We start from the raw sequence: 13,738 nt of genomic DNA on the forward strand, positions 1-13,738 counted from the left end.
TACATAGAACCTTTTCCCAGGGTGCTTGGGAAGATCTTTTTTCTAGAATGGGAAAGGGCCTTATAGCCTCACATATTATTGAAAATTGTTGGAAAATGGTATTTCGTTGGTACTATTCGCCGGAGAGGCTACATCACATGTATCCTTCATTTTCCGGTAGTTGTTGGAGGGGATGTCAGACAACGGGTAGTTTCTTTCACATGTGGTGGGAGTGTAACCAAATTCGCCCTCTGAGAGAACAACTGGAAGCTTGGTTAACCCAATTATTTCATTTTCCCATATCAGTCCTTCCTCAACAAGCACTGCTGGGTTTCCCTTTACATCAAGGAAAAGAACACACCAATACCATGGTTAACTTTATTTTTACAGCAGCCAGGATTGAAATAGCAAGGCAATGGAGATCCCCACGACTTCCCTCATTGTTGGATATTCAACGAAAAGTGGAGCAAATCTATAGACTGGCTGAAATCACAGCTTATCTTCGGCACACTGAGATCCCCTTCAGGAGTACCTGGAGATTGTTTTCTATTTGGAAGAGAAGCCAGGTTTCATCAGCGGGTGCCTCGGCGCCCTAAGCGAGGGAAGAGTCCTACACGGACAGACAGGCCCAGGAGATTGTACAGGATGGGACAGGACATTTTTCTTTAATATTACACGCTTTCATTTTTACATGCTCTATAACACTCATGTTAAACAGAGAGGGAGGGGGGGAGGGAAGAGGGAATTACATCTTGTATCTATGCACTATAGGTACTTGTTGAGGTATTACTAAGTTCCGTTTGGATACCGTGCATCCGTGAGTTAATTGACATTTGACACGGCGTTTGTTGTTATACGTTAAGTTTTTATTGTGCTGTTCATTACTCTTATGCAAGTACATAACAAGTTATGCATTTACATGCAGAATTGACATTTGTAATGTTGCAATATTAAGCAATAAAACTTTCAAATTCAAAAAAAAAAAATAGCAAAACCATGAAACAAAACCATGAAATGAGGTAATAAATTTACCATGACTAACAGCTCCTGATATATTGATCTAGAGAATAACCCAGGAATTTATGTAGGACCACCCGCATCTTCTTCACTCCTGGAGGCCTGTTTGGAAACTAGAACATTTTTCAGTTGAGGGTAAAATACCAAATAAAAAGGGGAACACAGTTACATTAAAAATGAATTTGGTCATCAGCTAAAGACATTTAAACATTAGATTTAAAGCAAGGTGTCAGCAAGCCTGTTGGTGTGCCCTGCAAATCCAAGCAGTGACTACCTGGTCAGTTCGATCTTTCACCTTGCTAAATAGAGCATGTATACTTTTTTTTTTTAATTTTTCAATGCATATTAAAAACAAAAAATGGACGATAGTCCCAAACTGCAATTTTTTTAAAAAAGCCCAACACGGCTGTCATTTCGCAACCACTGCTTCCTCAACAAGCTACTCCCCTGCTTATTTGTGAATGCCAAGATGGTGCCGGCCATCCATTGTTCCGGCCATGTGTGAGGGGCTGACCAATGGCACCGGTAGCCCCTGTGACATAGTAAGGGCAAAGGCTATCGGTGCTATTTTGAATACTGGCAGCCAACTGCCGAAGTGCAGGAGATTGGGGGGGGGGGGGGGGGGTCTGGAAGGTGGGGGGTTATAGTTAATTAAATTTAAAGGGTTGGTATGGAGGTTTTTTTTGTTTGTTTTTGGTTTTTTCAACAAAGAGAATGATAAGTTTTCTCCCCTCCCCTCCCCAGACCTGAAAATGAAATGGGGACAAAAAAAAATGTTATGCCCTCCCCTAATTGCTCCATAAGACGCACAGACGCCTGGGAACAGAGCCAGTTTAGCACACTCATTTTTTTAATTTTTTTTTTATTTTCCTGCTCTGAATCCTAGGTGCGTCTTATGGTCAGGTGCATCTTATGGAGCGAAAAATATGGTACATATCAGAACAGTAGTTTGTAAATAATATTAAAGTCACTGCAGTTTTGAGAGATGAGATACAAACCGAAAAAAAAAATGGCAGTTTAACATGTATTTTGAAATGAAACAGTTTGTGGTCATTTTGATTTTGCTCCAACTTCTAAGTACATTCCAAATAGGAAATTGTGGTAACACCTGCTTTAGTACAGCCTATTATATCATTGTTAATCAGACTTTCATATAGTAATGAATTCAAGTCTTAACAAAACATGGCTGTTTGGATTAGAACTACGTTTGACACCAGTAACAGTCTGCTCTGTCTTTAATAAGTGACATCAGATTGACTGACTGGACCTTGAACATTGGACAGCGCTAGAGCAAGAAAGAGAATCCTGATCAGAGATTAGTAATGCACTTCTTGGTGTGCTGGAAATGCCTCATTTTCATTAGTTGACCCTAAATACTCCAAAACTCTACTGTAGATTTTTACCAGGGATCTGCTGCTGCTGTTTAAGAAGCCCAGATAGGGATCCAGGGTCAACTCCAGTACTCATTTGATTATAGCAAGGAAATAAGACCTCATAGTGATTATATTTATGAGAACTTTCTCAATAATTTGTTATGCAGTGACTATTGCAGACTCTGTACTTTTCGCAGGCAGGTGAAATACTTGAGCTATGCAGGCTTGGTATTGTTCATTGTTTTAGTTATCTTATCTAAAAAGAAATAGCTTGATCAGATGCCACTTTCCAGAAATGACTGCTTGGGCATACATTGAGGTATTCAGAGAGAGTATTGAGCAGCGAAGGCTAATATTGCTTGTGGGTGATGAAGTCAGTGGGGTTAATGTTGTGGCACTACTAGTTGGAAGATTCCTGGCTATGCCTCTTGCTCCTCTCAGGATGGCTGTTTTATATAAGCAGTGTTGTAATGGTTTCACTTGGTCACCAAAAAACAGTGAAAGTACAGTATCTGAATGTAATCCACTTTGAAGTTCCAAAAAGCAGAATATAAATAAGTAAATAACTTATTGAGGGTTGTTTCTTCAGTTCTTAGTATGTTATGTACAAGAGGAAAGAGAGAAAAATAGAAAAGCAATGGGACGGATTTTAAAAGCCCTACGTATGCCGGGCCTAAAGCCCCGGGACGCGTGTAAGTCCTGGGGCTTTACTAAAGGGGCGGGGCTGGGCCATAGGCCTACGACACAGCGGCCATTGCCGCTGTGTTGAAGGATTGTGTGCTGGCAGGCGCAAAAGATAAGATAATTTTTGGGGGGGGGGGTTAGAATAGGGCTGGGGGGGAAAGGGTGGGAAGGTTAGGTTAGGAGGGAGGGAATGGGGGAAGGCAGCGCGGCTCAGCGCGTGCAAGGGGGTGCACAATTGTGCACCCCCTTGCACGCGCCGACCCCTGATTTTATAATTTGCACGCACAAGTTATAAAATCAGGCATACATGTGCACGCGCCTGGTAGCCCGCACACGTACACCGCGCGCGCTCCTTTTAAAATCTATCCCAAACTGTATATGACTGAGGAAGGAAGGTAAAGAAAGAGCCTTTGCAGAGGATGGTGTAAAGAAAAATGTTTGTTAGAATTAAAGTGCACTGTGTATTTGTTCTGAAGGTGTGGCAAACAAAAGAAGTTTGATATACTGCCCACAGCAGTGAGAAAATGAGTCAGTTTATCTTGGTGAGAAATCTTTTATTTTAGGACAGTACCAGTGGGTGGAAACTAATCTCTTATTTTTAAATGCAAAAATATCTTCTTTTATAGTGTAGCTTGTAATATCTACTCTTGGTTTAGCAACCTTGTTGGGATTGCTGGGTTGAGCAGCAGGCCTGGAAATCTTTGAAAGGAGGGGGTAGAACCCACATGCCCATGGGGAAACTTTTCATCAGATCTCATTTTTGCATCCGCTATACTGAAATGCTATTTTTAACGAAGGGATAAGCCACACAAATGTTACCAGAACCCTGCTCAGCAAAGAAACTGACAATACTGGTATGGGATTCTACATCCTAAATCCTTCAATTAGGTTTCAAACACAAAAAAGATGGACACGCTACTCATTCATTAGAGATTAAAAAGATGATCCACAGCAAGACTTGCTTCATCCAGTTTCAACATGAATAAAACTTAGAACTAATCATCTTTCTGACCCCTCAACTCTTTTGAATTAAAAAGAGGAAAATAAAGAATATTACTAGTCATGGCAGAAAAATTAATATTGTAGATTTCTGCATTCTTGTTGCCTCGAGCAAGTTCCCGTGTTATTAGTGAGAGGTGAATTTGATCATTTTGATGCAGCAAGATGATGAAGCTGCTCTGTAAAATGTCAATATTTTTAGTACTGCTCAATGCCCTTTGGTGACTTTAGGAAAATTGGCCTTGTTGCTACAAGGGCAGATATGTGTTGGTGTGATTGTGCATGAGACTGGAGTGTGAGCCCTCAAGGCAGGGAGAAAAACTCTGGCATACGCTGTTGTAAAAATTATTTACATAAATAGGATATGCCATGCTGAGTCAGACCCACCAAGCTTAGCATTTTGTCTTTGACAGTAGCCAATTGAGATCACAAGGAAGCAGCAGAGAGCAGAGTGGATTCATCATTCCTTTTTGCTCACTCTCAGGGTTAAGTGGTGGCTTTCCAAATTCAACCTGGTCTCCAGCAGCAAATTCCATAGCTTGATTGTTCATTGAGTGAAAAAGAAAATGTTCTCAGATTTGTTTTAAATCTCTACCTGTTAGTTTTATGGAGTACCACCTAGTCCTAGGGGATGGTTATTTAACTTTTCATAACTTTAATGATTTTATAAACCTCTATTATATTCCCTCTGTCACCTCTTCTCCAAGTTGAGGAGTCCTAACCTGTTTCTTCATGCGGGAGCTGTTCATCACCTTTGTCCTTTTTGTTGCTGTTCTCTATATAGTTTTTTGTTCCTTATGCTTTTTTTTTTTAGATGGGGTAGCTAGAACTGTGCACAATACTCAAGGTGCTATCCCACTAGGGATCAATATAGAGACATAATGATAGCCTGTTTACTCCATGGACAAGCAAGACAGTAATTTGCCACACAAGTGGGTGATGTCATCAGATAGCACTGAGATGGAAAACCTGTCTTAGAGCTCAGAAAAACCAAGAAGCCTTTTCTGAGCATGATTATCTCACAATGCATGTATGGGTATTTCCACATGAGTCTCTTCAGTCTTTTTTTTTTCTTCCACACGACAACTTTTTGGTTATGAAATTTTAACTTTTCTTTAATTAGTACTGTTTGTTTTTTGCAAAAATCTATAAAAGAATTGCATTTTCCCATTACACTTGTGGAAATTGAGGTTGGTTTTGCTTCAGGTCTCTTTGCAATGGCAGACAAGAAACTAGGATTTAAAAGATGTCCCAGATGTTGCTACAATGTCTAACTGATTTGACTTCCTTCTTTATTTCATAATTGTTTGTGACGTGCTTTTCCAGCTGGGAATTTCAAAGTAAGTTACAGATATAGCTGTTCTCTGTGGTGTAGAGCAGTAGAATTACACAGTTGATGCTACAGAAATCATGAATAGATGATAGATATGCAGTGAGTTCCAGAATATATAATAGTTCCAGTTAGCTAGAGCAGTGGAGGTCGCACAACATAATTAAGTACAGTAGATATTAGAATACAATATAGAGATTAGTCAGAATTCAGCATAGCACAATGCACTGGTTAAATAGACTTAAAGGGTTAAGTCCAGATGGGGAAGTATTGTGCAGAGGGGAGTAGGGTTATATACAACATTTAGCAGAAGTCAAGTCACTGTTACCAAATATAGCTTCAAAAAGCCAGGTTTTCACCAGTCTTTTAAAGTCTGATGTGTTGAGAGAGAGTTCCACAGAGTTGGGACTGATGCTGTGACTGTTCTTTTCCTTGTGTTGATGAGGTGAATTGGTCTGGGGGCTGGGACTATAGACTAGCTTGTGTAAAGGAGTGTAGGAAGAGAAGTGGGTATGTAAGAAAGAGGTTGGTACTAGGCCTTTGAGTGTTTTATAGCTAAGTTTTGGGAGTTTGAATTTAGTGCAGTAGAGTTTAGGGAGCTTGTGCAGGTTTTTAAGATTGGTGTTGTGATCAAATTTGTTTGCATTCTTTGTTAGGTGGGTTGCTGCCACATTTTGATGAGTTGTAGGCAGCAATTAAGCGCATGAGGGATTCCAGTGTAGAGCAAGTTGCAGTGTGCTAAATAAGAGAATACAGTGGCTCAAACAGCAGTTATGAAGGCAATGAAAGATGGGAAAAGGCTGTTTTGGTCACTGCTTGGATCTTGGGTTTGAGGGTAAATTGGGAATGCAAGATGAAACCCAGCTGCAGATTTGAGACGGTTACATTATATCCTTAACTGCACTTCCTCAGAAGTTTCAGGAACAGAATTTTTGAGCTCTCTTCAACCTTCTAGAGCAGTGAAAAAGAAGCAATCACCAGCTGAGGGACCAGTGCCTAAGTACAAAACTCCAGGACTTGGGAAAGTCTTGATACAGACATTTCCCTTCTATTAAAGAGGGAGAGAACCTCTTTGGAGCCAAAGTAGGTAGGCACTGAGATAGGCCCTGTCCATGCTGATGATTCCTTGGTGCACAGAATTAAAGTGCCTTTGTTTCTTGGTGGAAAAGTCTCCTTTAACAAGTAAAGGAAACTTTTCTTTGTTGACACTGAGATACAGATATGGGCACTAACCAATCAAAAAACTTAATTTGTACTCTAAACAAACTATGCCAATTTTAGGTCCAGAATCAGATAGCACTTCTACAAGGATTTCTCCTCCTAATATGGAACATTACTCCTTTGTGAAGAAAAGGTGGCTTAACTTTGTCACAAATTATTTTACTAACATTCCTAGTTCTATATCGCCTCTATCTCAATTAATCTCATATTTTGGAATCTATGGCCCAGCAATCTGAAACTCAATCAACTAGTCCACTATATCAAGCCAGACAAGATGTCATGCAGCCTGATCTGCAATTTAAGGTTAACTTTTGTCCAAGGATAGGACAACATCAGAAAAAACACCTATACTGTTGGACTCTCAGGAAGGCCTGATTGGCATGCTTAGAACCATGTGGATCAAAGTATGACACTGGGACCCTGCGGGGGAGGATGCATCTGAACAGCCATAACTCCCGTTGTCATCCTGCTTGCAGCGAGTGAGTTACGGTAAGTACCAGGTTCAGCTGTAATCATGGGTGTTAGCTTTACCTCCTCTTCCAGCACAAAGCTCTTCACTGCAGCATGGGAAACACAGGCTGGCCGGAACTTTTTCTGCAGCCGGGGGGCATGGGACCCTTGTGGCTGCCTTGAACAGCTAATCACGCTCCTCCTGCTCCTCTGTGATTACCACTGCAGCTAGATCAATATCTCCTGTCATTCCCACAGCTGCAGCCCAGGCCCAGATTGCCCCCAAACTCCTATAGTTGTCCTGCTAGCAGCTCGTGAGTTAAGGTATCGGTAGGGGGAGGGAGGCAAGGAGTGAATGAGCAGGTATAGCCATGGGGGAAAGAGGGAAAGACCGGGGGCAGTCAGAATAATTATTGGGGGGGGGGGGGGGGGGGGAAGGAGGAGGAAAATAGCATTGAACTGTGGATAGCCATGGGGGAGGGAGGAAAGGAGTGAACCACTGGGGATAGCCAGCAGGGAGAGAGAGAGAAGGAAGGAGCCACTGGGATAGTCATAAGCCCTCTAGGTTTTACCCTAGACTTATCCATGGGTCACAGCAATTTTCTTACTTTTGTGGCCAAAAACGTACCCTCTATTTATCCATGAGATAAATGATGATGGAGCATCCATTTATATTGGAGTGGTTTACAGGCCTCTAAACCAAAACAAAGAACTGGACAGAGATCTGGTTAAAGACATCCAAAAGATAGGAAAGAAGGGAGAAGTGGTGATCGTTGGGGACTTTAATATGCCAGATGTTGACTGGAAAATCCCATCTGCAGAATCTAAAAATAGTAGAGCGATAGTGGATGCCATGCAAGTAACTTTGTTCAAACAAATGATAATGGAACCCACTAGAGAAGGGACGATACTCGACTTAGTGCTCACTAATGGAGATAATGTTTCTGATGTCCAAGTGGGCGCCCACCTCAGCACCATTGATCATCAAACGGTATGGTTTAATATCACTAAAAGAATATGGAAAAGAAGCACAAAGGCCCGAGTTTTACAGTTCAAAAACACGGACTTTGAGGAAATGGGGAAGTACCTACAGGAAGAACTAAAAGGCTGGGAGAACGAGAGAGATGTGGATCAGCAGTGGACCAATCTAAAAGGAGCAATTACCAAGGCAACTACTCTATATGTTAGAAATGTAAAGAAAAGCAAAAGAAAAATGAAACCTATCTGGTTCTCAAAGGAGGTGGCTGACAAAATTAAGGCTAAAAGAACAGCATTCAAGAAATATAAAAGATGCCAAAGGGAGGAGCACAAAGAAGAATATTTGATTCAACTGAGGGAGACAAAGAAATTAATCAAGTCGGCAAAAAGTCAAGCAGAAGAGAGGATTGCCAAGGAGATAAAGAATGGTGACAAAACATTTTTCAGATACATCAGTGAAAAGAGAAAATTTCAAAGTGGTATAGTGAAATTGAAAGGTGGAAATGATCAATGTGTGGAGAGAGTCGAAGAGATGGCAGAAATATTAAATGAATACTTCAGTTCTGGGTTCACTAAAGAAGACCCTGGAGAAGGACCATCTCTACACAACAAGAAACTGGAGGGGAGTGGAGTAGATGAAAATCCTTTTACAGTAGAAAATATATGGGAAGAGCTAAAGAATCTGAAAGTGGACAAAGCCATGGGGCCTGATGGGATTCATCCAAGGATACTGAGGGAGCTCAGAGATGTGCTGATGGGTCCGCTGTGTGACCTGTTCAATAGATCCCTAGAAACAGGAGTGGTGCCAAGAGATTGGAGAAGAGCGGTGGTGGTCCCGCTTCACAAGAGTGGGAACAGAGAGGAGGCTGGTAACTACAGAGCGGTTAGCCTCACTTCGGTGGTGGGAAAAGTAATGGAGTCACTGTTGAAAGAGAGAATTGTGAACTATCTACAGTCTGGAGATTTGCTGGACCAGAGGCAGCATGGATTCACCAGGGGAAGATCCTGCCAGACAAATCTGATTGACTTTTTTGACTGGGTAACCAAGGAATTGGATCAAGGAAGAGCGCTCGATGTCATCTACTTGGATTTCAGCAAAGCTTTTGATACGGTTCCGCACAGGAGACTGGTGAATAAAACGAGAAGCTTAGGAGTGAGTGCCGAGGTGGTGGCCTGGATTGCAAACTGGTTGACGGACAGAAGACAATGTGTGATGGTAAATGGAACTCTCTCTGAAGAGAGAACGGTTTTAAGTGGTGTACCGCAAGGATCGGTGTTGGGACCGGTCCTGTTCAATATCTTTGTGAGCGACATTGCGGATGGGATAGAAGGTAAGATTTGTCTTTTTGCGGACGACACTAAGATCTGCAACAGAGTGGACACGCCGGAAGGAGTGGAGAGAATGAGACTGGATTTAAGGAAACTGGAAGAGTGGTCGAAGATATGGCAGCTGAGATTCAATGCCAAGAAGTGCAAAGTCATGCATATGGGGAGTGGAAATCCGAATGAACTGTATTTGATGGGGCGGGGGGGAAAGGCTGATGTGTACGGAGCAGGAAAGAGACCTTGGGGTGATAGTGTCTAATGATATGGAGTCTGCGAAACAATGCGACAAGGCGATAGCAAAAGCCAGAAGAATGCTGGGCTGCATAGAGAGAGGAATATCGAGTATGAAAAGGGAAGTGATTATGCCCTTGTACAGGTCCTTGGTGAGGCCTCACCTGGATTACTGTGTTCAGTTCTGGAGACCGTATCTACAAAGAGACAGAGACAAGATGGAAGTGGTACAGAGAAGGGCGACCAGAAAGGTGGAGGGTCTTCATCGAATGACATACGAGGAGAGATTGAAGAATCTAAATATGTACACCCTGGAGGAAAGGAGGAGCAGGGGTGATATGATTCAGACTTTCAGATACTTGAAAGGCTTTAACGATCCTAAGACAACGACAAACCTTTTCCATCAGAAAAAAATCAGCAGAACCAGAGGTCACGATCTGAGGCTCCAGGGGGAAAGACTAAGAACGTATGTCAGGAAGTATTTCTTCACAGAGAGAGTGGTGGATGCCTGGAATGTCCTTCCGGAGGAAGTGGTGAAGTCAAAAACTGTGAAGGACTTCAAAGGTGCATGGGATAAACACTGTGGATCCATCAAGTCTAGAGGACGTGAATAAAGAGAATACAGAATGCTGAACAAGCAACAGCCCTTAAGATAGAAGGGCTCAGAATAGAAGAATAGAAGAACAGGAAGCCACTGCTGCCACAGCCGCCGCCACCGCCGAAGTGCGCAGAAAGGTTGAGCTAGAGATCACCTCAGACCTGTTGCAGTAAAAGGGAGAAACAGCAGCTCTTGAAGCCCTAATTAAAGGTCTTGTTGTGGGGGGGAGTTGTCACAGCCACGAAAAGTAGCAGACACAGGGATCAACACCCGGGGCCCGCAAGCCCAAGGGTGGAAGGAGGCGGCAGAACACTGCACGGAGCGGCAGTAGCCACAGAGGGGTATGCAGGGTGCCCGCGAGGGCGGATCTTGTAGGGCGCTTAGAGGAACGGAAGTGGGGCATTTCCTTGAGCCATGCGGACTTATTTTTATGGAGGGCGTTGTGAAGGATGGTGAGGGTTTTATATTGAATGCGGAAGGGGAGGGTTAGCCAGTGCAGATCCTTTAATATAGGGGAGATGTGTTCTGTCTTACGTGTGTTGGTTATGAGTCTTGCCATGGCGTTCTGAAGGATTTGTAGGGGTTTGATGGTAGAGAAAGGGAGGCCAAGGAGCAGGGAGTTGCAGTAATCCAATTTAGAGAGGATAGTTGTCTGTAAGACTAAGCGGAAATCCTGGGCGTGGAGGAGTGGCTTAAGCTTTTTGAGGATGTGGAGCTTGTAGAAACCCCCCTTTAGTAAGGACTTAATGTGAGGTTTGAAGTTGAGGTGTTGGTCTAGGGTGACTCCTAGATCTCTTACAGAGAATGGTGGGGTGTGGGATATGGTGGAGAGGTGGAGGGAGGTGTGGGTTCTAGTTGCTTAGAGATGATGAGGATTTCCGTTTTTGCTGCATTGAGAGCTAGGTGTACCAAAAAAGGGCCGGTGAAATCTTAGGCTGCGCATTGAGGTCCGCGTATTCCATCCATTTAGTATGTAAGTACTCCTGGAATTTAACATCCTTTGCCAAATAGAATGGAAACCGCCAATGAAAGGAAATAGGACTGGCCATGGCCAACAGTAAGTCTAAACACACCGGGGCATGGTCGGAGATGAGAATGTCATCAATAGTTGCTGCCCTTACCTTAGACATACCCCGCACACTAATCAAAAAATAGTCAAGACAGGATAGAGTACCAAGAGATTTCGAGAGATGGGTGAAATCACGTTCACCTGGGTGTAAGACCCGCTATACATCAATTGTAGGGAGCGTCCTAAAAAAGGGCCCCTTGCCGTAACCAGAATTCAGGCCAGAGGGGGTTGACTTATCCAACTGAGGGTCCTGGGATGGTGTTAAAATTTCCCCCCAGTATGAGAAAATCCTCTTGGTAGGGCAATAAAGCATGATAAATCTCTCTGAAAAATCTGGGGCTTTGAGTGTTGGGAGAATAAAGGTTACAAAAAATGAGTTTGGTCTGAAAAGTTCCGCTATTAAAATAATATAGCGGCCCATGGGGTCTTTAACTTCAGAAAGGACTTGTAGAGGCAATTTTTTATTGATCAAGATAGCGACACCAGCCGATTTAGAGGTGGCATGCCCATAATACATCCCGCCTCCCCAATACCTCTACAGCTTTTCATGTTCAGCATTACTAAGGTGAGTCTCTTGTAAGAAGGCAATACTAATATTTTTTCGATTCAAAAGGGACAAAATCTGAGATCTCTTGATAGGTGAGTTTATCCCACATACATTCCAAGTAATCAAACCAGTGACATTTTTAGAGAGGACGGATAAGAAAAGCTACAAGCAAGATATTAATAGTTCCAAACCACAGCGAAGGCCATCCCATCATAGACCTTCCACTGCATAGTTCTCGATTCCAGGAGAAAGACAGATCAAAAAACCGACACAGCATATAATTAAGTAAAGGACGGACGAAAACCAGTATTAACAAATCCCAAAGATCCCACCCCCCTTCCCCAGCCTGCCCCCCCCTCTTCCCTACTCCCCCTTACTTTACCCCCACATCCCTTACTAGAAACGGAGAACATTACCATGCTGGCAGCCTTCCCCCCCCCCCCCCCCCCCCCCCCTCTTGGCTCCACCCACCCCGAGCATTAACCTGAGCAATATCCTGTCCAACAAGGACAGCAGGATAATGTGAAAAAATCATGGAGAAACCAAGCTCTAGGAGAAGAAAAACTATGTGAACAGTCAATGAGAATAGCAATAACAGGGCAGACAAAGGTATCCAAAAAAATGGGCAATATAAACAATTATATTACCCACAGTACCCCGCTATAAAGTCCACATGTAAAAGAAACTGTCTAGCTACAGGGAAGTGAAAAATGCCAGCGGCCATATTTGGGACTCTAGGCAAAAAAAAAGCCCTCAGCCCCATCGAGTTGATTTGATTTGTATCAAGAAATTCGGTATATAAAATCCTTTAATAATAATAATAATAATAATAATGACAGTGAATCAATGTTGGCACGGGAATTTGCCTGCAATCAAAAAATTGTCCAGGAAACAATCCCCTTCCAAAAATACATCTGTCACAAAGCCTCAACCAGGGCTGAGATGTATGTTCAAGCTCACTGAACCTCCGGGGGCTGAGAAAAAAAACAAACCACCATCAGCAGCTCAGGCGAAAAAGCAGAGAGACTCCCAGGGTCCTGGAAAGGCTGAACACGGCAAAGCACTGAAAAATCCAAGGGCGATCACCAAACAACCCAGCTGGTAGTAATATGCAGAAATGAGGCGAGGTAATGGCAATGGCAGGGTTGACCCCTCCATCAAGGCCCCAAGGCATCAGAGGGTAGCAAAAAACACACCTTCAGACACCAGGCATTCAATCAAAAACTGGAACAGTTCAAAGCTGTGTCAGGCCGAGCAAACAAAGAACAGTTGCGGGGCAACAAAGCCCCAGGCACCGAAAAAAAACAGGGAAACTGTAGGATCCTGATGACAGAAAAATAATCACAAGCCGTGGTGTGCACTACCTGGGGGCGGAACTCACCCCGGCAGGGTCCGCCGCTTTTATTAGGGTCCTCGCTTCTTCAGATGTGTTGTACCAGGTTACCCCATCGGCCGTCGCAACCCGCAACTGGGCCAGATAGAGTAGAGAGGCCCGGATGCCCTGCGCCAGGAGCTGTGTACATATAGGCACCAGAGCCCGCCTCTGGGCCACCACCGCCATGGAGAAATCATGAAAGTTAAGCACTTGCGAGTTATCGTATCGGAGCGCTTTTCCAGCCCTGACCGCCTGCAATATCGCTTGCTTGTGGGCAAAATTAAATTTTCACGACTACTACACGCGGTCAGGCAGCGTCCAGCTTACGAGGGCATGGCGGTAGGCCCCTCTCTATGCACAGTTTGCCATGTGCGCAAGAAATGTCTAGCTCCTTGTCAAGCCAGGATTCCAAGGTAGCCAGTAAGGTGCAATCTTCCAAAGATTCAGGTAACCCCACGAACCTGAGATTCGATTGACAAGACCGATTCCCTGTTTTCAATTTTAGCAGTATTTTTCGCCACGGAAGCCTGTAACGCCGCAATGTCGTGCTGTGCCGTCTGG

The 13,738-nt window shown here is 43.5% G+C and overlaps 1 protein-coding gene across 2 annotated transcripts in view; it reads left to right on the plus strand.

The window, feature by feature from the left end:
• CRTC1 (CREB regulated transcription coactivator 1) overlaps positions 1-13,738 on the plus strand; it is a 439,562-nt gene that overhangs the window by 156,689 nt on the left and 269,135 nt on the right. The gene's annotated exons all lie outside the window — the stretch shown is intronic.

The sequence above is a fragment of the Rhinatrema bivittatum genome, chromosome 8 (genome assembly GCF_901001135.1).
Source record: "Rhinatrema bivittatum chromosome 8, aRhiBiv1.1, whole genome shotgun sequence".
NCBI classification, from domain to species: Eukaryota; Metazoa; Chordata; class Amphibia; order Gymnophiona; family Rhinatrematidae; genus Rhinatrema; species Rhinatrema bivittatum.